This window comes from Crocuta crocuta, unplaced genomic scaffold (genome assembly GCF_008692635.1).
Source record: "Crocuta crocuta isolate KB4526 unplaced genomic scaffold, BGI_CrCroc_1.0 scaffold47, whole genome shotgun sequence".
NCBI lineage: Eukaryota > Metazoa > Chordata > Mammalia > Carnivora > Hyaenidae > Crocuta > Crocuta crocuta.
Window position 1 is genome coordinate 843,504 of NW_027531995.1, and position 25,704 is coordinate 869,207.

The window sequence follows — 25,704 nt, forward strand, 5'->3', positions numbered from 1 at the left end:
AAGGGACAGCTCCGGCTCCAAGCCCTGGCCGTGAGGGAGCGCTGTGGGGACACGCTGCTCTCCACCTTGAAGTGTTGGGCAGGTGGTGGGAGTTCTGAGGCTTCAACATCAGGATTTTAAAGCACCTGTCTGTCTCTGTCATTTTTACTTTTAGGGTTTTGGCCAAATTGGGCGAGGGCACAAAATAACCACTTACCCCTTCTCACCGAGGAAGAACGGGAGAAAGGGTAAGTAAGGAATGATCAGGGGTGGAAGGAGCTAGGAGCTTTCTTATATCAGAAAGAGCAAGGGAGAGAAAAATTTGAGACCCAGAACTGCCCCTGGGGGATTTGGGGGCCAAATTGTACCGTTATCGTCAGCACCCTGACGCCCACCTTCAAGGGTCACAGGCTCTGAATCCAAGAGTTTTTCCAGCCCTGGAGCCTGTAGAACTGCCTGGGAGTTTGACAGCGTGACATAGATCCCTTTTAGCCACTTGACCCCACAAAAACACTGTCATTACCCCTCCCATCTTTGGAACGTTGGTCTTACAGTTGTCTGCTTCCCATCCATCTTTCTAAGCTAGCTTTGATCAATCCCCGATTAAACAGTCATGGCCCTGCTTGATTATTGACAGGAACCCACCCACAGATTTTTAAAAAGAGACTTAATGTAAAAATTTTTAGAATGCCAAAGGGTAAAAATAATATCATAACTATTGAAATTCTTTTGGGATCTTCTCTCAAGTTCATAGATGGTTTTTTTTTGGTGTGTGTTTGTTTTGTTTTTGTTTGTTTTTGTTTTTTGGTACGGCAGTGGAATTACCAGGCAGGGCCTTTTTCCCTTGACTTTCACTTTGAAACCCCCTCACAAATACTCTCTTTCCTTCTGAAAAGTGACCAAACAGCATACTGAAACACTGGGAGGGTTGCTGTGATTTTCAGTGTGATGTCTTGCATTGGCTCTTCTGTGCAAATCTTCAATCACTTTCCATTCTTCTACCTTCTTCCTGGAATGAAACAGCTCCTCTCAGAACACTGGGAATACCTTATGTATCCTATGTGTCCCATATCACTAAATGTTTTAAGTTAGTTAAAATTCAGGCTAGCCACGAGCAAGAATGTAGCAAACTTTTCTTGGATACTTACACAGGAAAGCCAGAATTGCTTTCTTTGGCAACTTGACACTGGCTGCCTGTACCCTTAACCTGCCTTATTTGTCTGTGCTCAAGTGGTAGATAACCATATATGTAACCATATGTATGAAAAACTGTAGAAAATGGTAATGGATGATGGGTTCATTCACAGATTCGGTAGATATTTATTTATTATCTTTTCCCAAAAGACTGAGCACTGATGTAGAAGTAGGATGGTAAGAATGATGAGCCTGTGTTGGAAATGGCTATTTGTGGCAGGCCTTTCACCAGGCTTTTTGTGGATTTTCAGAACAGTTAAGTGATGATGTAAACACCTTCCCTATACTATTGAGCTTAGTCATGTGGAGGTCTATGCAGTGTTGTGGGTGTACAGTGCTATTTTTCTGCTTCTGGTACTTTCAGTGATAAACATTTAAGGATTACTGACATGGTGAATTGTGTCCTTTTTTAGAATAGTGTTGTTACTGGACAGAGAATCAGTTCTGAACTCAGGTTTGACAGCTGGCTGCTGGAAAATCAATACTTGAGAGACAAGTGATGGTGGGAAGGGAAAGATTGCTTTGTTGAGGAAGCCAGCAACCTGGGAGGATGGTGGATGAATGTCCCAAAGACCATCTTTCCAGTCCAGGTGAAGCTGGAGAGTTTTAAAGTGAAAGGCATGAAGAATGGGGAGGGGGGCAGGATGCCACATTCAGGAGAAGCTGGGGCCCAGGCAGTTAGTGGTATGTTGACATGACCCTGAACAGTCTTGCTGCATCAGTGCCAGCTGTCTTTGAATGTGATTAGGTGTTATCTTCTGGGAAAGTTTGGTGTTTCACTCCTCAAGGCCAGTGCTTTGCAAATCTCTAGGAAAGTATGTTAGTTTGGCTGCAGACCAACGGACTTAGGTCAGCAAGCAAGAAGTGCATAAGCTTGAGGCAAGTTAACCCTTAAGACTGGTTGGTGTGGTGTTACAGTGTTACAGTCATTTTCCAGTGTAGTAAGTGTATTGTACCAGCATAAAAATTACATGATGATAGTATTTTGAATTGTTGCTTAAAGATAATGTAAGATGAGAAAACATGGAGAGTGTTATGGGGGATACACTTAAGAAAATAAATACTAGACTGTTCACCTGTATGAGTTTCTTGTACATTTAACCTCATTTTTTATTGAAGATGACCTTTTCTGGTTATATAAGGTTAAAACAAGTTATTTAAAAATGAATCTTTCAGGGATGTAAAAGATGGAAAGCAAATCTCTTAAGAACCTACTCTCAGATGAACCTTGTCAACAGTTTGTATCTACTTCTTCAACTATTTGTTTCACGATTATATGTTCATATTTGGCCTTCTAGCTCTATGTTCTTGACTGTGTACTGCCACCCCTTGCTCCACCCCAAGGCCCCTGTAGAAGTGGCTCTGTCTTTTACATTCTTTTAGACATGGGCTTGAGTCCTGGCTCTTATCTCATTAGCTCTGCGACTTTGGACCAGTTAAAACTTTGCTCCCTTAATTTCTCACCCGTTAAAACAGAACAAGGAGTATATTAAAAAGTGTGTAAAAAACAGCGTCTGGAAGGTAGATACTGTTAACTCCTTTTTTATCTGGTCACCCATCACATTCTTACTGATTTTCCTTGGTACTGAAGTAACGTATCTCGTACTTCACTTTCCTGAGGTGGGTGTTTGCATTTTCACAATCACTTGTTCTATCCGATTCTAGAATTTCTGGGACAAGGACTGACCCCTGATATGGCTTGAATTCTCCTATGAAATCATTCCATAGCTATGCCTAAAGAGTGTCAGCTTGAAAAATGAAGGGAAAGGGTTTCTATAAATGTGTTTAAAAAGCTCTGACACTGTTCCTATCGTGGGAAAGACATACTACTGCATTTAGCTGAGTGCTTAAATTTAGGATTTCTATTTCAGAAGTGTCTTTGGTTTATAAGAATTACAATAAAAATGCTGATGCTTCATGTCCAAACTGTCATGATTTTGCCAAGTTGTTGGTTTAATATACAGCTAAGCTGTGTATTTAGTGTATCTAATACAGCGCTGGAAGCCAAGAAAGACAAGTCCACAGACATCAGATTTTACACCAGACATCTGTCTTCACTTCGCTAAGGAGTACATTTTGTCAGTAGATTATAGGCCTTTCAGCTGTAGTTTGTGGCATTCTGTCATCAGGTCTTGTCTGTCGGGTTTAGTGTGATGTTTTATTCAAATGCCAGCACATGCTAAAGGAGCACCTGGTCAGAGAAGCAGACACTTCCCACAGGTGTCTTCTGGTGTCAATGCTCTTACAAGTTAACGAGGTAAAATAGCTTCTATCCTTGGTGATGTTTTTGTGGAAGAAACATATTCTTAAAGAAAAGGCTCACTTAAGAGCCCATTGTATTCCAGAAATTCATTTACAAGTCCATTTTTGTTTGTAGTGTTGAACAATGTACTTATAGGACCCAAATAACAAATAGCATTTAGATTTCCGGATCAGGATCCCCAAAAAACTACTTTAAGTCACTGTATGCCCATTATGTATCAGTGGTACTATAGACTCTTGCCAACATTTATAATAGGATTTTGGAGGATAATATATTCTGAGTTCCAGCCTAGAGCAGCTGGACAGCATCCCTCATATTGAGGCAGTCAGGAGTATAGAAATAACCTAGAGGCTATTACTTGTGGGTTCTCAGGTAGGCTCTGTGATTGCTTAGCTGTGATCTTGGATACAAATTCTTTATCTGTAAAATGGGATAATTGCTCATGATTACTGTGAGATTTATTGATCGTTTGTAAAGTAGCACAATATCTGGTACAGAATTAGCCATCAGTAAATAGTAGTTTCATTTCTTCCCTCTGGGTCCTGGCCACAAGAACAAAGGTTACCAACCTTCCCAACCCCTGCCTTATATCTCAGAATAATCCACTGGCAGGATTTGTGGATTATTTCCCAGCAGAGGGACATTACCCCTGGAATCTGGAATTTAATAGTGGGGTCTGGGAAAGACAATGGGGAATAAAGACAAAGGGGAGGAGTGGTGAAATAACAGAGGAAAGGTGCCGATTTTTGCTCAGTCCATGGACTTAGGTTGATGAATTATTTGACTCAGAGAAAGAAACACCTTTTTCTCTGGACTTTCTGTTGATCTTTTGTCAGCTGCTCCATTGGAGACTCTTACTTACCTCCTTATTGCTGCTTAGTCCAATGATGCTTTCTTTTTTCTTTTTCATTTTTGCTAATTTGATATTACATGAATAGTCATGTATTTCTATTTGTTTTTTTAATGGATGGGACCTAAGAATAGATGTCTGTACTTTCTTTTGTTTAAAAGATCTGGTCTTTGTCTTTTGTTTAAAATTTTTCTTTTTCTTTTTTTAAATACTTATTTATTTTTAAGAGAGAGACAGAGTGCCAGCAGGAGAGGGCCAGAGAGAGAGGGAGGCAGAATCTGAAGCAGGCTCCAGGCTCTGCGCTGTCAGCACAGAGCCTGATGCAGGGCTTGAACCCACAAATCATGAGATTTTGACCTGAACTGAAGTCACGTGCTTAACCAACTGAGCCACTCAAGAACCCCAGATCTGGACTTTTCCTGTACTTGAAATCCAGTCGATCTTCTTGTCCTTTCATTAGCCTAGAGTTCTTTTTTTTTTTTTTTTTCCAACTATATGTATGCTTCGTGCACTGAACTGGTGCTGAGGCTATAAAGATGAAGTCACTGTCCTTGATCAAGGATCTTCTAGTTTAGTAGGACAATAGACATCCTGACCAACAGTTCATGTATTGCATACTATTTGCCATAATGGAGATAAGTGCAAAGGAAGGCTAGCAGGAGCTCTTGATCCCTGGTGGAAATGCCACGGGAGGATTTTAGCAGTGGTCATGTTTTCAGCTGAATCTTGAAAGTCGAGTAGAAGTGGGCAGGTTGACAAGCAGCAGAGAGCATTTCCACGTGGGGTTAATAGCCTGAGTAGTTGTATGGCATTATGAGGGCATGGTGTGTTCACGGAACTATATGTAGGTCGGTTACATTACGGTGTGAAGGACAAAGTCAGGAGTGAAAGGAGATGAAACTGGATAGCTAAGTCAGGGCATACTTTCTATGCCACGTGCAGCATTGTGCGTCACATGAAAGGTCACCGTGAAAGCAGTGTGCTGGGTAGATTGGGGGTAGAGTGAGGTGCTGGGCTGGGCTGTGGCAAGCCTGGAGGCCTGAGCAGACAGTGCATTAGTATGGGTGATGGCAGCTCGAGAGCTGAGGCAAGGCTGGAAGTAGTGGGGCAACTTAGAATGTTTAGGAAAAATATGAAGGAGGGAAAATTGGTTGGTCTTCGTGACTGTTTGAATGTAATAGGAAGGGGAGAGTGAGGATGCTGGGGTAGCTGCAAGATTTCTGATCAGTGAGAGGGGAAAGAGCAGAGGAGGCAACTCTGGGGGGCAGCTGATGAATTTGGGCTGGGACAAGTGATTAAGGAGCTTGCTGGTCATGTCCCTGATGAGTTGGGGCTGTCTAGGAGGCTGTTGGATATAGAGGGTCCTGGAGTGTCACAAGAGATGTGGCAGAGGCAGACGCAGAGGCAGATTTCTGAGTGCTTACTTACTATGTGGAGAGTAGTTGAAGGCATGGGTAAGGACAAAAGTGCTTAGAGGAACTGCATAGAAAGAGAAAGGGCTCAAAGTAAATTTTGGAGAATACTGAAATTTTTGGGACAAACCAAGACAGAGACACATGTAAAGATATGAAGGGGAGTGGCCAGGAAGCTGGGGGAAAAGAGAAAGCAAAACTTTTCAGGCCAACTTGCAGAGTTTCAAGAAGTACAACCCAATTAAAACTACTGCTATGAATCATCAAGCATGATGAGGATTGTAAAGTGCCTATTAGAATTAGTGCTTCTATTGTCTGGTGGGGGCAAAAAGTACACTGTGTGGGTAAAAGGAATGAGTAGGAGAGGAGGAAGTAAGGAGAGAGTTAAGTATGCCTGGGCCTTTCCTCAGAGATTCTACCTTGGCTGGTCTTTAGTCCAGAATTTTCAAAGCTCTAATATACGTCCAAAGATGAGAATTGGTGTGGCAGACTTCTTTTTTTTGAGGGGAGAGACAGCATGTCTGTATGCTGAGAGGAAGGAGCCCCACAGAGAGGGAGGTGTTGAAAATATAATTGCCTGTAAATCACGGTTCTTTTTTGCTTTCTAGTGAATGAAAATCAGGTTTTCACTGTCTTTGCCTAATCGTCCCTTTAAAACAAACAAACAAAAAATGCATACCTGACCCCCACTCTTGAATATCCTATTTACCTTTTTTTTTTTCCCCCTAGTCCAGAGTTCTACTGCTAACTTGCTCTCACTGCATTTGGCCTTTTTTCACTTACATTATTCTCTGACCTAATCCAGTTGTGGGAGAAAAAAGTCCCCTTTCTTGTATGAAAAACTGAAAAATGTCAGAGGAGTGTATACTAGGAAGCTAAAGGGGAATTAACCATGCCAAACATTAAAAAATCATTTGATTTAGCAGACATTAATATCTGGTATCTTCAAGGCTATAAAAGATGGAAGGATGCATAGGTTGGAAAGGATGAATGAGACAGGGATCCTGCCCTTAAGGACTTCTCAGGTCAGTGAGAGAAATAGATGTGTAAGTAAATACTTTATGCAGCATATAAACTGTTATAGAGATTCAAGGTAAGGTGGATGTAAAAAAATGGACTTCTTTCTTTTGTGTTATCCTGAGGATTTCACACGGGTGAAATCTCAAGGTGACACCTGAGCTAGAACTTGGAGTGGAGTGAAGGAATATGATGCTGAGGTTCAAGGAGTGGGGTCAAGGGAATAAAATACTCCTTGGTGGTCCCATGATGGTGGCAGAATGGGTTTCAGTGTTTCATCTCCTCATCCTCCTTGTTCTGTTTGGTTTACTGCAAGATATCTGTGTCTTTTAGGGAGCTCTGGAGGATAAAGATGTTTCAGCTGACATGTAGAGATATCCACAATTTCTCTTTGTCTAGTACAAACTTTCTGTGGACTTACTACCACTGGTTTATTATATGCTAGATGACTAAAACAGACCAGAGCAATCGAATCAGAACCCCTGGGATTGATGTCCAGGTACTGATATTTTTCAAAGTGCCCCCAGGTGTTCTATTGGCAGCCAGGGTAGAGAGATAAAATATGGTGCAGCAGAAAAATCTTAGACATAGAGCTAAAAAGTTATAGGTCGTATTTTTGTGATTCTTTTATTTGTTTTTCAATGTTTATTTAATTTGAGAGAGAGAGAGATGGAGCAAGCAAGCAGGGGAGGTGCAGAGAGAGGGAGAGAGAGAGAATCCCAAGCAGACTCTGCACTGTCAGCACAGAGCCCAGGGTGGGGCTCCAACCCACAAACTGTGAGATGGTGATCTGAGCCAAAACCAAGAGTTGGACACACAACCACCTCAGCCACCCAGGTGCCCCTGTGATTCTTTTTAATAGCATATGTCCTTAGTTAAGTTCTTTAGAGTTCTCTAAGCCCCATCATGCTTTGGAAAGTGGGGATGGTAGTAAACTTGTCCTACCTTGTAAGATTGTGTGGGTCAAAAGAGGTGATTGTGTGAAGGGACATTACATGTAGATGTGGTTTTGACAATGAAATATTCTGTTGACTCCCCATTAGATGACAGGCTGAGAGCTAGCCACCTTGCCCTGCAAGATAGCAACATTTTAGAGATTTGGATTTAAGATTTCACCATCATGAGCATTATGATGATGTATTTTATTTACTATATTTGCATAACGCTAAAGTGTTGAAGACCAAAAGCAAAAAAGTACATCCTTAAAGAAACAATTAGCAGTTGAGCATTTCTCATCTGACATATTAATTCTATTTAAAATTATATGAATGTTTACTGTGATTAAGATTGTAAAGTGTATAAATATTCTCAATGTCAGTAATGTGATTGTTGAATATTAAAATGCTCTAAACAGGTTTTTATTTTTAAAATCTGTATATTAAAAAAATAGAAATCTTCCAGGAGACAGTAAAAACCCCACAAAGTACCATGGAGCCCATGAATTGAATTATAGTATAGGTGCCATCATGTCTGTTATGTATATAGGGACCTGTCTTTTTTTTTTTTTTTTTTACTGTGGGATGCCTGGTATATGAGTGCTGGTCATAGAATCACATAGGAACCATCATCCTTATGGTATTCTAACACATTTTACTTGAAAGGTAGTATTGTTTAATGGCAAGGAAACTGAACCTAAAGCCTCAGATTGGGTTCTAGATCAGGTTTCCCTCTCCACTCCTAAATGCTGGTAGCTAAGTTAGTTTCTCTGAGCCTCACACGTGAAATTGGGATGCATTAGTTCTCTGGTTGCTTTGTAACATATCAAAAACTCAGTGGCTGAAAATAACAATAATCATTTATTATATTATGGTTTCTGTGGGTCAGCAGTTTGGGTGGTTCTGGCTCAGGATCTCATGAGGTTACTGTCAGATACCAGCTGGAGGTGTAGTTATTGGAAGGCATGTCTGAGGCTAAAAGGTTCATTTTCAAAATGCCCACTCACATGGCTGGCAAGTTAGTGTTGACAATTTGGTTCCTCTCCATAAGGGGCTGACCATTCAGCTGCCCTCACATCATAGGAGCTGGCTTCCCCAGAGTGACATATAAGAGACCAATGTGGAATCTGTAGAGCCTTTTGTGACCTACCCTTGGAAGTCACATATCATCATTTTTGATGTCTGATTGGTCTCATGGGCCAGCCCTGATTCAGAGTCAGATTACACAGTATAGGAGGCATGTATCATTGGGGACCATCCTGGGGGGTTGGAAAACCACCTCTACCCAACATAGTATAGCTTAGAGTTTCAATGAAGACTTTATGAAAAATCCTTTGTAAATCATTAAAGCAATAGATAAATTTTTCAAGTTTTTCACATCTTCTGCTGTAGAAGTAATACATCCGAGAAGAGAATATTGTGAGCAAGAACACTAACCTTAGCAAGAGCCTGTCAGTCACCTGAGTGACCATAGGCTTTATCCTAGATAGTCTGCCTCCTTGATGAAATCTCTGAATGTCTGTTTTTATATCTGTCTTTTGGAATTTGCTCTGTTTTGTGGACTTGCCTTACCCTATGTTGGATTAGAAACTTTTAAAGCAGGGGCTACATCTTACTCTTCATTGTCATCTGGCACCTTTAACTTAATGCTTGGTACTTCAAGTGGTGTTTAATTGCTATTAGCTGAACTAAATGGGATCACTGGCAGAAGTCCAGTCTTTACGCCTCTTCTGAAATTTTAGCTCCTGGGAGTCATTATTTGCTAAGGTGGTACTGATGATGGTGGTGGCTCCTGCCAGAACTATCTTTAAGCCTGTCTTATGGACTCCTGATTTGTCACTATAGCCCTTAGCCTCTCCTAAATGACTCAGGTGTTTGGATCTGCCAGGTGCTTAGCCTGTTCTCAATGGTGACCAAAGCAAGCACCCCCCTCGCCCACAATCATTCCTATATGACTGCTTCAGAATCTCACTGAACTCCTGCTCAGTTTGGTAACTCACAGCATGTTTTTGACTTCTTAGATTAAGAATGCCCAGAAGATAAAAGTGTACATCTCTCTTCCATATGATAAATAATAAAAATTTAATCTTTGCAATTTTATCCCAAATTTTATTCTGAGAGGTAGGTCTTTGTCATGGCACTCTGACACACACACTTTTATATATCTTTCTTTTGACAAATATCTGTAGCATTTATGGTCAGCCTTTGAAAAATCATCTCACTTGTAGCTGGAGGACATGTTGTAAACACATTATCAAGTTCTGGTGTTCTGGCTTTAGAATCATGTACAGCAAAAACTTTTTTTTTTGTTTTTTTGTTTAAAGAAGGCAAATGTTTGTAATACCATGTTTTACATTTTAGGAAAATTTAATCTTATGGATTTTTCATATTATGTAGACCAGTAAATTCAAAGCATCTCAGGATTCTTTTCTCCTTTCTGCTCTGTCTTGTGGATTTTCCTGCTGATTTCTCTCTTTAGGAATTCTTTACTTCCTTCTCCAATACGTACCTTCTTTGTCTGTTGTCTGTACCAAGTTTTCTGCCTCTATTTGGGCTTAGTCTACCAATGTCATGTTTGAGGATGAGTGGGCGACAAAGGACAGAGTGGGCATTGTGAGGGGCACTGAGTCTGTAAAGAAGAGTTCAACTGAAGGTTAGGGTTCATGATAGTCAAAGGTGTTCTTTGCTAAGTAGGTAATAGTGGACCAAAGGAGCAACACTTGGTAGGAAAGGATTAGAGTTAGCCACAGATATTTGTGTTAATTTTTTAAAACAGATTTTACTTTTTTAGAGCAGTTTTAGATTCACAGCAAAACTGAGTGATAATTCCTATATACCCTCACCCCCATGGATGCATAGCTTCTCCCATTATCAACATTACTTACCAGAATGTTACATTTGTTACAACTGATGAACCTGCATTGAGGTAGCATTATCACCTAAAGCCCATAGTTTGCATTAGGGTTCATTCTTTGTATTGTAAATTCTGTTGTGCATTTGAACAATAGAATGTGTCCACCATTATAGTATCATATACAGTGGTTTCATTGTCCTCAAAGTCCACTGTATTCTGCCTAGTCATCCATCTCTCCTCTCAAACCCTGACAATTGTAGATCTTTTTACTGTTTCCATAGTTGTGCCTTTTCCAGAATGTCACATAGTTGGAATCATACAGTATGTAGCCTTATTCCCTTAAATTTTAGTTTGCCTGTTCTAGCAGATTATTCACAAAGCATTTTGGTATATTTCAAAGAGCTTGTTTAATAAGAGTTTTATTAGTGTTACATTTAAATACTAAGTAATTAGTATTTAGTTCTGTTAAATAATAACTATTAGTATCATTATATAAGGAGTTTGAGGGGCTTCGCTTCATAAACTAATTAGCTTTTTTATGAATCTATTTCTCATGTATAAGAGAAGTACCGTAGTCTGAACATATGAGTTAGGACAGTAATAGTTTAAGTTTCAGATGAAAATTGTGTGAGATGTGTGGTGTGTATAACTGTATGATGCTAATATTCTAAATGTTTCATTAAAACCTTTATTTTAAAACTTAAAAAATAGGCATTAAATATAATTTTTTAGATTTTAAAGTGCTGATGTATGGTGAAAAGAATATGGAAGAGGTTTATGAGGTTTTATTCAAGTGCTAGCTCTACTATCAGCTATGTGAACATGAACTTTTTGTCTCTGAACGTCATTTTGTAGTTTTGGAAAAATGGGACTAACATGTACTTTATAGGTTACTTTTGAGCACTGTCCGAGCTGTTTGTTAGAATCCTATGTAAATTTTAACTCATAAAGAAATGTGGGGGGAGCCTGGGGGCTCAGTTGGTTGAATGTCCGACTTTAGCTCAGGTCATGATCTCACAGTTTGTGGGTTCAAGCCCCGCGTTGGGCTCTGTGCTGACAGCTCAGAGCAGGGAGCCTGTCCTCGGATTCTATGTCTCCCTCTCTCTCTGAACCACCCCTGCTCATGCTGTCTCTATCTCTCAAAAATAAATAAAACATTAAAAAAAAAAAAGAAAAAAATGTGAGCCTGGGTGGCTCAGTTGGTCAAGCATCTGGCTCTTGGTTTTGTCTCAGGTCATGATCTAGTGGTTTCATGAGTTCGAGCCCCATGTTGAGCTCTGTGCTGACAGCACAGAGCCTGCTTGGGATTCTCAGTCTCCTTCTCTCTCTGCCTCTCCCTCACTCATGCTGTCTTTGTATCTCTCAAAATAAATAAACTTAAAAAATTAAAAAAAAAAACAATTGTGAGGAATAATTTGGTTAATGAGTCATACTTGGTTATTTAACTAATTTCTTTTGGTTTTGCAGACAAATGATAAAAGGCAGTAATAATTTGGGGTTAAGAAGGTAATACCACTGAAAAGATGTATTATTTAGCTGTTTCTTAGAAAAAATGCATTTTTTCCTTTTGAATATGTCTTGTTTATTAAGGCAGTTTGTATCTTATTGTGAAAGGTATACACTTTGGGATATTCATTTTGTGTGCTCCTAATCACATTTATTTCCTAGTTGTTAGCTTGAGATGTTGGTCCTCCCTCCAATAGCACGAATTATATGGCCACTTTCTGTATCGAGTCAGAGACACATTATTTGATATTTATGGCAGGAAAGACTAGATTCCAAATTCCTTGAGACCAGTCTCTGTGATTGAAGCCAGTAGGGCAAGGCAGAGTTAGGTAGAAAGATTATTTTGGGGTTGGGGGAGAGAATGCAAATAGTCTTGTGAAGTTGAAATCTTGAGGCAAGTGATACATTAAATATAATTCTAGTTTCAAAGTGTTGTAGTTTAAAATACTTAGAGGAATGGTCAGTGACATACTAATGCATTATACTTATTGAAAACTCTACACTTCCGAGTTTGAGAATGCTTGATGTTGTTTAGTTCAAGATAAAATTCTAATAGTCATGTCCCTTATTAACATCTTTATTATACTGCAGTCTCATCTCTTTGTATCTCTACTAATTTAAAGTTCGTTTTTTTGTCTTCAAAATGTATTACATAGCCCAAGACATGACATAGTGCTATTTCTACCATATCTACAGTCAGAACACACATATTTATTGATTAAGTTCACTATCTTTTATGGGCATGGTTTGCCATGCTCCAAAACAATTAACAATAGTAACATCAAAGATCACTGATCACAGATCACCATAGCAAATATAATAATAATGAAAAAATTTGAAATATTGTGAGAGTTACCAAAATGTGACACAGAGACATGAAGTGAGCAAATGCTATTAAAACAAAGGACACTGAGGCAATTGCTTGATGCAGCATTGCCACAAACTTCAATCTGTAAAACAAACAAACAAACAAACAAACAAAAAACATTACCCGTGAAGCACAATAAGGAGTAGTGCAATAAAACGAGGTATGCCTGCATAGCTTAAAGTTATAGAGGCCACTGTCCATTCTAGGTTGACTTTCCCTGCTATGATCTTCCATTGCACAAAATTCATTTAGTTTTATACAATATAGTAGGTTCTTACTAAACAGTTGTTAAATCAATGTGGTCTTTTGTATTTGCAGGGAGGGCAGAGAGATCATCTTGAACTGACCTTTGAAGGAAGGGAAGAACATTCAAAACAGGGTTTGAACAAAGACATAGGGGAACTACCTTTGTTCCTGAATTTAGAACCAACTATTTGGCTACAGTAAAAGGCCATGGGACATGTAAATTGAGGTTAGATTGTGAATGACCTAAATGTTAGATTTAGTAGTCTGTCAGATTGACAAAGAAACAAAGCTTGAAAACAATGTGTTATTGAGGGTATAGGCAGGTTCATCATCGCTAATGGGAGTATGGATTTTTACAGTTTTCATTGACACCAATTTGAAAATAGTTAACAAAACTTAAATACACATATGATTTGATTCCTTATTACAATTTATTGTGCAGATCTTGTACTTGGATGAAATAATATATATTTAAGGGTATTCTTGGCAAGAATTAGAAACAACTTAAGTGCCTATTCTTAGGGAATTGGATAAATAAATTATGGTACATGTAGTAAAATGTGTAGTAGTTAAAATGAATAAGGCAGTTTATATACACTGAAATGGAATAATTGTTAAGTCAATAAAAGGATGGAGAACAGTGGGTATTAATAGGTTAATATTTTGGAGGAGTCTAAATTAAGATACATATTTTCTTGTATATGCACAGAATATCTCTGGAGGGAATAATTAGAAAATGGAAAATGCCTCCAGGGAGTGAGTAGCTGGAGAACAGGGATGAGAGGGTGTCTTATTTTCTATTGTATATTCCCTTTTGGATATTTTGAATTTTGTATTATATGGAAGTTTTTTTAATGGAAGAAACACATTGAACTCAAAATGTATTTCTGTATTACATAAAATCCATTGTGGAAAATTAGGGAATAGAAAAGTGAATTAAAAAAAAATCTCTCTGGTTCATATATCTGATAAGAGGTTAATATCCAGAGTCTATAAAAACTCCTATAATTCAACAACAAAAACCAAATAATCCAATTAAAAAATGAGCAAAGGACATGTATAGACATTTCTTCAAAGAAGATATATAAATGGCTGATAAGAGTATGGAAAGGAAAATGCAAATGAAAACCATGATTGAGATGCTATTAACTCACGCTCATTAGGATAGCTACTATTAAAAAAATAGTAACAAGTATTGGCGAGGATGTGGAGAAATTAAAACCCTTGTGCACTCTTAATGTAAAATGGGGGTGGGGAGGTGCCTGGGTGGCTTAGTCGACTTCGGCTCAGGTCATGATCTCATGGTTTGTGAGTTCGAGCCCCGTGTCAGGCTCACTGCTGTCAGCACAGAGCCGATTTCAGATCCTCTGTCCCCCTCTTTCTCCGCCCATCCCCGACTCTTGTGTGCTTTTTCTCTCAAAAATAAACATTAAAAAAAGAATTGAAAACAGTCTCTAAGACACATGTTCATAGCAGCATTAATTACAATAGTCAAAAAGTGGAAGCAACCCATGCATCCATGGATGGTGAATGGATAAACAAAATGTGGTACATACATATAGTAGGACATTACTCAGCCTTGAAAAGGAAGGAAATTCTGACATATGCTACAACATGGGTGATCCTTGAGGACATTTGCTGAGTGAAATAAGTCAGTCACAAGACGAATTCCATTTATGTGAGGTACCTAGAGGTTCCGCACATAGAGGAAATTCATAGAGAAAGAAAGCAGAGTGATGGTTACCAGGGGTAGGGGGTAGGGAAGAACGAGGAGTTGTTTAATGGATACAGAGTTTCTGATTTGCAAGAGAAGAGTTCTGGAGATCTGGGGCACAACAATAGAAGTATACTTATCCCTATTGAACTGTGCACTTAAAAATGGTTAATATGGTACATTTTATGTCATGTATATTTTACCACAGTTAAAAAAAGATAACATAGCCCCCTCCTCCCAAAAAAGCACCCTTAGGTATAGTGGTGGGGAAGACGAATATGTAAATAAATGGCAGCTTCAGAATATAAGTGTCTAAAATGAGGTATAAACAAAGCTTTGGTGTGCCATGGGATGGTGTAGCTAAGTGATTGGAGATTGCCTGTGACTTCATAAAATAGGAGTGAGTTTTGAGCTTGTATTATTAGGAGTCTGCAGTGGAGAGGGTGGGAAGAAATCGAGGCCAAAGGAGTAGAACAAGTAAAGGCATAGGGAATATGAAGGGTACCATCATAGAACAAGATGGTGCTGGAAAAGAATCATGTCAGATTCTTGATGTCTGAATGCTGAACCACATTTTTCCTGCATAAATTTGTCTCACTCTTGTTTTGTTTGGCATGTAAACCACTTTCGGGGCTCCTTCTGGTGTTTTGTTTAATCCTTCTGGTGTTTTGTTTCTTCCCAAGTCGATTCTGCCTATTTCCTTCTTAGAGTACCCACTTACATTCCTTTCCCTGTAAAAAAAAACCCATTATTTTTATGATGTGAATGGAAAACTCCCCCTTCCCAGCTCCCCTTTTTATTATGAGTGGAAAACTCCCCTTCCCAGCTCCTTTTCTTTCATCTTGTTCTGCTTCTGTGTTGTGGTAAGTCAGGGTCCTGTTTGCCCTGTGCCACTAAGACCATCTTTTCTTAAATTTCTTCCAGCCAATGGAGCAGAATATGTTTAGTACACAAAAAGCTGAAGACATTGTATTTCAAAGGTTTTCCCTAAATAAAGCAGTGTACAATATAAATTCACTGGGCCTTATTGATTTTCTTGGTGACAGGTGAGGTATCTAATTTAGTTGCTTGGCTGATATGTCACTATTTTGTCTCTGCAAGCTATAACCTTGCTCTTTGACTCTTTTCATTAAAGAACTGAATTCATAGAGTTGATAGGTACCGTACGCAATTTTAAAGTAGAATTGGTCCTTTAGCTAGGCATTAGATTGTTCTGTTTTCTTCCTAATTTTCAGGTGTTAACAGAAATAAATGGGAATGATGTGGATCCTGACTTCATTTGTCTTGCTAATTTTAATCTGCTAGGAGCAGTGCAGTGGAAAACAATATCTAAGAAAAAGTATTTTCTGATCAGCTTCTACTGAAAATACTTAATCAAAGTAGTCAAAGGGGAAAGAAGATACCTTCTCAAGGATTGCTACTTGATTATGGAATTAAAATTGTAAGAGTGGTGATTTATCTGAAGTATGATTTTCTCTTGGGAATGTTTGCCATCCTATTAGCATTTATTTGCATATCTTTTACTTTTAACAAATACATGATTGGATCTGAAGATAGAAGACTACATTTGCTCTTATACAAAATTTAATTTTATGGTAATATCGACTACCTAATTATTATCTTTGCTTATAGTATCTTTGAGGAGTCTGGTTGGCTAGAAAACATGGTGTGATCAGTGCCTTGGAATTAATCAAGGTGGTCCTGTTGGCTTACAGAGAGGGCTTAGCTCACCTTGGCCCTTTTTCTGACATGTTTTATTTCTCAAGCAAACTAATATAGCTAAACTGGGGGAGAATTAGTCCTAGTGGTAGGCTCTACCAATCATAGGAGGTGACTGGGCTTGGGTGGTGGTGGTTACATCAGCTTCGTTTCTGACAAGTAGAGCACACCAGTATGGTTATGAATGTTTAACAGGTGATGTAACTACTGCAAAAAAGTGGTAGTTTAAAATTAATTTCAGTTTTTGTTTTAAAAAATGTGGTTGATTTTTAAGTACTTTACTCTGTATTTGCTTTTATGTTTGCTGAAAATATTACACATGAAGATTATGCTTTAAACACTATAAAATGTTTTTCTACTATTAACTGAATGATGGTGGAAAATGTTACACTTTAAAGGTCATGTTGATTTTGTGGCATTTCCAATCTTACATTTTATACATGCAGTTGAATTGGTTTAGCTCCTAGTTGAGTGTTAAAAGATCTGGGTAATAAATGTATAAGGGAAATTACAAAAGGGCATGATGTTTTGAAATGCACATATCTTCCAGCTTTCTTTTGTTTCAACAACGAAATACAAGTTCTAAGAGCCAATACAGAGGGGCTGAAAGGATAGCAGGATAATATGGGTTTTCAGTACTTGTTAAGTCCAATCACAACTCCAGTGATATTTTTCTCTTAATTGATGTTTACATAGATTTGTATTTTTCTTCCTTTTATGCCCTTCCCCATTTGAAAATTTATTAGAAGTTAATGAGACTTGAGCATTTGCCTTTTATATAGTGGATTGAACTAGTTGTGTATTCAGAACACTCTTCATAACAGTTGCATCTGAGTGCTGTAGTAGCAGCTATGAAATTGATAAATCATGTTATGTTTATTGGGAGTGATGGATATTTACTGGGAGTGGCAACTGAGTGAGAGGCGGGGAGCCCAGTGCTTAAATACACAGGCCATGGGGACAGATGATCTGGATTCAGCTCTGCTACTTACTGTCTGTGTGTCCTTAGGAAGATTACCCAAATGCTGTGAGCCTTAGTTTATATCTTCAAAATGGGATAAGAGTAGGTTAATGTAAGAAATTAATTGAGGTAACAAAACAGAATAACAAAAATTTTTATATTAGTATCATTGATATGGTGATACAATATTTTAGACACTGCACATGAATATTCTTTACTAGAATGAAATATTCATTTCATTGATTTCACAATAAAATTGTCTTACAGTTTTTGTTTCCAGTGAATGATCTTTCAGAGTTTACAGATTTGATAATAGTTTGTGAAAGAGTATTTCTGACTGATTTTGAGAGTGACTGCCCATCACTATCTCCTTATTAAGAATGGAAGAAAACCTTACTGTACTGTTAGCCAAAAATTTTTATTTAACTATCTAATATTTGTAGTGAAGTTACAAACTTATTATACCAAAATATTGGTATAATTTTGGCCAAGGAAAAATAACATCTTAAATATTGCCTAGGGGATTCTGTTATGCTGTCTTACTTCTAAAACTGAACTTTCATCTGTGATTTTATTATGGCTAGACACAAATGATTCATTTGGCTAGCTGTATGAAGAGGTGAAATTGCCATAGTTCTTTGTAATTAATTAGATAACAAATTACTTGGCTATGGAAAAGGGGAAGGTCTTTAGGTGATATGTCTAGTCTTTTTTCAGAACAAAGATGTATTAGGTTCTGAAAAACTTCATCATTATTAAAAACTGATACGTATTAATTTAAATTGCTTTGAATTTCTATATGGCTCATATATTTTTATCTAGCTCATATACTCCCTACAATCTATCAAAATCATTACTAAATTTTCTTTCTGATCCATTTACTGTAACAACCATTGTGATGTTCCCTAATATCATTTGCTGTTGATGAAACAATAAAAATAAGTATCTTACAAAATTGGAAAGATCAGGGAATAATTCTCAGGGCCACTGAACTGTTGATTAAGTTGACAACAACCTATTTGGTGACCCATATGAAAATAATTTAGTTTATTGTTTCTGGCGTTTATTTGTAAATAGGGTTTTTTTTTTAATCCTTGCTGCTGACAGCAGGAATATATTAGAAGTTTCCCCAAGTGTGTGTGTTATCTTGTACTACCCAACCAGCCATGTGATATGTATTTGTTAAATGAGCACAGGTATAAAGACCAGGCAAGAAATTAACTGTGTCATTATTAGAAGTGAACATGATTTCATGAGCATGTTAACCTTGCAGCAGAAGCTACAAGTGGTCTTGGAGCACAAGTGCAATGATGATGATAATGGGATGTATAATGGAAGACAGGTAATTTTAGGAGTGGGGAGAAGGAGCTATTCCATGGATTTCTGATATGGAAGGTAAAAGCCTGAAGTTAGATTCAGAATCAGAGATAGTTGAAACAAAGAACCTTACAGGTAGTCTACTCAAATAGATGAAATGAATTGTTGGGTCATTGGGATAGCTAGGACTTGAATCCAAGTTTTCTGATTTCTCCTTTGGTACTGAACATGGGAAAAGAAGGAAAGATTTAGCTCTAGAATTAGATGGACACTTGGTTCTTTGGGAATAATAGGTGCAGGGAGGTACTATATCAGATAGATTGGGTGACTCTCCAAATAGCTTGCTCTGGCCATCCAGTTTCTTTCTTATGCTCCTGACTGGTATTTAAAGGAATGGAGTGTCTGACACAATCATACCAAACTGTCTCTCCATCAACATTGTAAGTGAGGAGTAATGTAAACCATATCTAAAATTAAGCAGGGGCACCTGGGTGGCTCAGTCAGTTGAGTGTCCTACTTTGGCTTGGGTCATGATCTCATGGTTTGTGTCTTTGAGCCCCATGTCAGGCTCTGTACTGTCAGCTCAGAGCCTAGAGCCTGCTTAGGCTCTGTCTGTCTCTGCCCCTCCCTCGCTCACACTCTCTTTCTCTCTCAAAAATAAATATTAAAAAAATTAAAGGGGTGCCTGGGTAGCTCAGACATTTGGGCAGCTGACTTTGGCTCAGATCATGATCTCATAGTTTGTGAGTTCGAGCCCCGTGTTGGGCTCTGTACTGACGGCTCGGAGCCTGGAGCCTGCTTCAGATTCTGTGTCTCCCTCTCTCTCTGCCCCTTCCCCACTCACACTCTGTCTCTCTCTGCCTCAAAAGTAAATCAACGTTAAAAAAATTAAAAAATTAAAAAAAATAAAATTAAGCAGTCAAGAAATCCTTCTTAGCACCTGCAAATGCTTAACAAAATTCTAAGACTTGAGAGAGAGGAGTAAGGCATGGTACTTACCCTTTAGGGGCTTAGAGCATAGTTGGAGAGAATGGACATATCTGTACAAAGATAACTAATACTGGGTGTCAAATGAAGGTGTGGCTAGTACATGTCAGAGGAGTTTGGGGGTGAAAGACAGTGCTGGGGCTTAGAGGTCCCATGTAAGGTTTCCTTCCCAGGAGAGATGAAAATTAGGTTGGTTCCTTCTCAGCTAAGAAGATCTTAGGAATAATTATATGTGTTCAATTGTAAAGATTTCAGATTCACCTAAATTACGAAGTTACAGAGCTAGAAGTTGTTTTCATATGCTTACCTGCCTTGCAGTGGAATACTGTTCCACAATTCCAAAGCTGTTGTGCAGAGGATGGCTGAAGGTTCTGTTTTGAGGCTCCCATTTCTGCTGATCACTGCTGAGGTCACCAGCAAATCAAACTCTCCCTACTGGTGTGGTCCAAATGGTCTTGTGAATGTTGCAATATAGAGCCCCGTGGTTTCAATTACCCTGCTCTCCCTTTTTTTCTTTATTGGCCAAATAGTTAAAATTGCTACTTATGTGTGAGTATGGTGAAGTTTCCCATCTAAGGTGATCTTTTTACTAAGAAATTATTAAAGTGAGGTGGGATATTCATCTAATGTACATAAAACATAGCTGCACCTGGCATTTACAGCAGGCTTTTCTGTTGTTCAGTTACATTATTTTGATATTCTGTATTATGAATCATTAACTTGAAGATTGGTACATAAATAATGCTATTAAACATTATAAGATAATCTTATCACTGCATCAGAGAATAAATATACTTCTCAAAACCCATGTTATTTTTACTCTACATGGATATCTCTGCATTCAAATGGGATTTCATTTTATCACAAATAAGGGCCTATAAACCTGAGAGAGGTGAATTTAAACAAGAAATGTGAAAAATGTTAGGGCTCGAATTATATAGTATGAGCCTCAATCCACCTCTAATCCTTTAAGGTGGTGGTTTTTGACCTTTTTTGTTCTTATCTTTTAATGTAGTAAACCCTTCAAAGAAAATCTTTTTTGGAATTCTATTATTAAAACAACAACAACAACAACAACAACAACAACAACAGAAAAACAGAAGCAGAATAGCCCTGACTAGAGAAGGGAATCAGAGCTCAGAGTTTTGGTCACTTTGTGCCTGCTCCCTTTGGCTCTCATGCCTCTAGGGAATCCTTAGGACACCATGAAGCTTGGGTTAAACACATCATTTTTAAGGAAAAGCAACCTAAACACTTCTTCAAAGTAAGCTTTTAATTGGAAAAAAAATCTTGATGTCCTACAGTGGAATTTGGTTATGAAAAATTACTTCATCTTTGTTACCCACCTTTACTGCCTTTAGACATGAGTGCTGTGCTATGATTTATGGAAGAAAAAAATGCCAAAAAAAAAATCCACCTCTTAAAATTCAGTGTACCTTCACATACATAAATATACATATTTTAAAAAGAAATACTTCCTCTACTGCCAAGTAAAGCTAGCAGATGAGAGAGAGGGTAGTCAGACACATGAACATACCTGTGCGCACAGACACAACACACAAACACACAACTACTTTGTTGCATGTGGTTAGGCAATGCCTTTCTCTCAGTCCATGCCTCCACAACACCCACCATATTCTGAATGCAAAACAGATAGTCTACGTGGATGGGAAATCATGAGGTTAGCTTACCAAAATTATTATTTAAAAATTGTTATTAATAATACATTTTTAGAAGTAATTTATTAATTTTTTCAATAGAACTGTATTGACCATCAAACACTTAAGTGCAAGGCTCTGAGGTTTGTCAGGGAACAAGAGTCCCTGTTTGCAAAGAACTCACAGCTAATTGGAGGTAAGGATGAGACAATCAAGTGTGATAAATGCTGTAGCAGAGGAAGCATAGGATATTGTGGGAATGCATGGGAGGAGCATCTAATTCAGACGTGGAGAGCCAAGGTGGACTTCCTGGTGGGGTGACATCTCAGCAGACTGAAAGATGAAGAAGAGTTGGCTGAGACAGGGACATCTGGTTGGCTCAGTTGGTAGAGCATGCAACTCTTGATCTCAGGGTTGTGAGTTCAAGCCCCACGATGGGTGTAGAGCTTACTTAAAAAAAAATAAATAAATAAAAAGTTGTCCAAGACAAAGAAAGGTGGGAGCAGTGATGAAGACAGATGGGAACATATATAATGGTCCAGAAACAAGTAAAAGCATGATGCATTCTGGAAATGTATGTAGGTGGGTTTGGCTGGAGCATGGTGTGCTAATGAAAGAGAAGTTGTATGCTAAATCTATGTTAATATTGTGCTATAGGAAATGAGGAGTTATTGAAGTGTTTCAAGCAGGAGGAAGTTGTGGTTTGTATTTTTTTGTTTTTTTAGGAGAGTGTACTTGGGTAACTACCATGTTGACCTTGGGGCAGCTGTTTGGATGATAGCATCATTCTCTGAGAGTAGAAGGACCAGAGATTATCGAATACTGTATAGTTTCTCTTCTATTACATCCCCCGTTGCCTATCTTTTCTATAAAACCTATCTTTCTTCATTTTACTTTTATGGCCCTTGTAACCTTATCACAAGGCTAGATTAATTCAAAAGAACAAAGTTTAATGTTCAATATCTATATAGATACACAGGTATATCTTCATTCTTTCAGTATAGAAATTGGTTTGATGCCCTGCATGTAGCAGGTACACAAATGTTTATTGGCATAAAAGGAATAAATACTGAAGGAAGAAATGCCAACTCAGTTCTTTCTCTCTCTCTTTTTGGTAATCATTCCTCTGCCCTTTCCAATGCTCTTTAGGCTTAGATAATTTCAACATCAGCTGTTTCTTAGCCAACCACAGAGGTCTGACCATTGTATACTAGGACTAATGATAATAAAATGTGCATTTAAAATAGTTCAAATTCACAACTTCATATTTTACCACTGGATCTCAAATTCACATAACAGCTGGATATGCAGGCATAAAATCAAAGAATAGTGGAAAGCTTTATTTACTCCCCTCAATAATTATACTTTGGAAATTAGATTGATAGATAATTTATGAATTGAAAAATGTTTTTGTACCTGCAAGGGAACTAACTTAATTTCTAACATATATCTGAGAATGATCCCAAAGGAAACTTATTTTAAAATAATATTTTATAAACTTTTAAAAAATATTTTGCATTTTATTAAACTTAACAATTTATAAAATACTTTCATGGTATTACTTATACCAAAATTAAATTCTCATTACTTAATTTACCTTTTGAGGCTAAATACCCAGTTATTTTTTTGTTAAAATTTTTTAATGTTTAATTATTTTTGAGAGGGGAGAAGAGGCGGTGGAGGGGGGAGAGAGAGAGAGAGAGAGAGAGAGAGAGAGAGAGAGAGAGATCAGGGGAAGGATAGAAAGAGGGAGACACAAAATCCAAAGCAGGCACCAGCACAGATGCGGGGGTCCAACTCATGGACTATGAGACCATACCTGAGCTGAAGTTGGACGCTTAACTAACTGAGCCAGGCAGGTGCCCCAGTACCCAGTTTTTTTAATACTGCCAATTTCATAAAATAAAGCAAATTTCCAGGTACTTTTTGATAGTTTATAATTATTACTGACCTTAATTATTTAGTGATCAAATTTTCCCATATTTCATGCAAAAACACCTTCAAGCAGGCCCCTGTGACCTTTTTATGTTCATCTGCCATTTTTCTGAGCATCTCTTTACTTAGAGGTGTAACAAAATGTTCCAGGTTCATCTTACACTTTCCCAGTTCCTGCCCTGGAATCAATTTTTTCTCTGAAGAGAAAAATACCATTTAGTGGGGAATGGTATTAGATCCAGGAACTAGAAATTCTTGTCACTACTAGGGTATCTTTGCTTTGAAGTCTCTAGAGGGTTTTTCCTTGACTTTCCTCTGAGTATTTATATCTCCCCTTTTCCACAGAGTACCATGGTTTCCAACTAAAACTTTTATTCTTTTGGTAGATGCTACAATGTATAGCTCATAGTTTTAGAGCTGCTTCCCTCGTTTTTTTGTTTTTGTTTTTGTGTGTGTGTGGTTTTTTTTTGTTTTTGTTTTTGTTTTGTTTTTTGCATTTCTTCTTCCCTCTATCCCAGCTGAGGGTATAAAATTAAATACTGTGTTCAAAAGTTAATGGGATTAGGGGTGCTAGGGTGGCTTAGTCAGTTAAGCACCAGACTCTTGGTTTTGGCTCAGGTCACGATTCCACTGTTTGTAGGATAGAGCCCCGTCTTGGGCTCTGCGCTGATAGTGTGAAGCCTGCTTGGGTTTCTCCCTTTCTCTCTCTCTCTCCCCCTCCCCCATGCTTGCTCTCTCTCTCTCTCTCTCTTAAAAATAAGTAGACATTAAAAAAAGTTAATGGGATCAAAAGAGGGTGGAAGGAAACTTTTGGAGGTGTCCCATATGTTTATGGAATATATTGTGGTGATGGTTTCACTGGTATATACTTATTTCCAAACTTATCAAAGTGTATCCATTATATATGTACAACTCTTTGTATGTCAATTATACAACAATAAAGTAGTTTTAAAAAAGGAAAGATGATGGGCGAATTTCCATGATTTTCAGTATGAACTGTCCACCTCTGGAATTCTTTTATGTGAGAAAGAAAGAAATCTCTTTCCTGTTTATGCAAATTAAAAAAAAAGTTAATTGGATCACCACTTCTTCTTAAGTGATGCCTGTTTAATTCTGTCTTATTTAGATTTCATGTGGATAGTGTAGCAAAGACCATTTCTTTTTCATTAATATGTAACATGCAATAAAAATGTATGGAGTAAATCACAAGTACTGAAATTGTTTTGCCCTGTGTTTCACATCTTTCATTAGAAACTATGGCTGAAGCAATATAAAGTTTAAAGTTTTCTTTCCCTTTCTTTTTTTTACTTACTTTTTTTGCTTACTTTCTTTTTTACTTTCTCTACCTTTTTGAATTTTACTCAGAATAGCATAGGCATTTTTCTCTATTAATGCCATGTTTGCATTCCTGAAAAATCTTTAATTCTGCAAAGTCGTGTGCTAGGAGTGATAGGGCTTACAGGGGAAAGAGATTTAGGACCAGACGAGAACAGATGATTTGAGACGGGTGGAATGTGGTACACAGAATAACACACAAAGAAACAACAATTGTAATAATAATGGTTAAATCTCAACTGGCATTTACACCCAGTGTCGGTTGATCACGGGCAGCCTTAAGCCCTGCTTTTCCTCCGGACAGTTTTAAGTCTTCAGCATCCTTCACTCCTACCAGAGAGTAATTTCGTCCGAGTTAAAAACCCAATCCAGGGTGTTGACTTACCAATTTTACTTTATTCTGAACACAGTGGAAAATATTGTGCATTTCTTCATCTGCACCCTCGGCTTCTTCAGGTGGCTTAACATAGACAGAGACAAGTGGAAGTCTCGAAGCTGCTAAATGGAACTTTCCCATTGAGTGTGAGGAAACTTTCTTCTGCTGGAGCCAACACAACTGACCTCATTTTCCTGCATGTGAGCTAATTCACACTAAAGAAATCTCTTGTAGTGGAAAAGACTAGTGTTAATTTGCTTTAGTATGCAAAGATATGATGTACCTACTATTGAAAATTCAAAGAATATGGAGAAGAAAGTAAAGAATATAAAGAAGAAAGTAAAAATCCCTTGACTACCAATAAGCTCTGCGGTCATCATTTTGGTTCATATTCTTCCTCACCTGACCTCTTTCAATAATTATGATGATGATAATGATGTGTGAATAAAATTTCAAATGAGTTCCTATTATACTTAGAGTTTTACAACTCTGTATGTCAAGCAGTATAGGTATTCAATATCCTTTTTATTGATTATAGATGATTCTACTTTGTGCATGTCAGTCTGTTTACGTGTCCA

General features: G+C 37.9%; 1 protein-coding gene across 2 annotated transcripts in view; it reads left to right on the forward strand.

Moving 5' to 3' along the window:
- Positions 1-25,704, forward strand: part of IMMP2L (inner mitochondrial membrane peptidase subunit 2) — an 855,505-nt gene that overhangs the window by 135 nt on the left and 829,666 nt on the right. For both annotated transcript variants that reach the window (XM_077775070.1, XM_077775071.1), the window contains exon 2: positions 155-227. The gene's annotated coding sequence lies outside the window, so the exon portion shown is untranslated. The remainder of the gene's footprint in view (positions 1-154; positions 228-25,704) is intronic.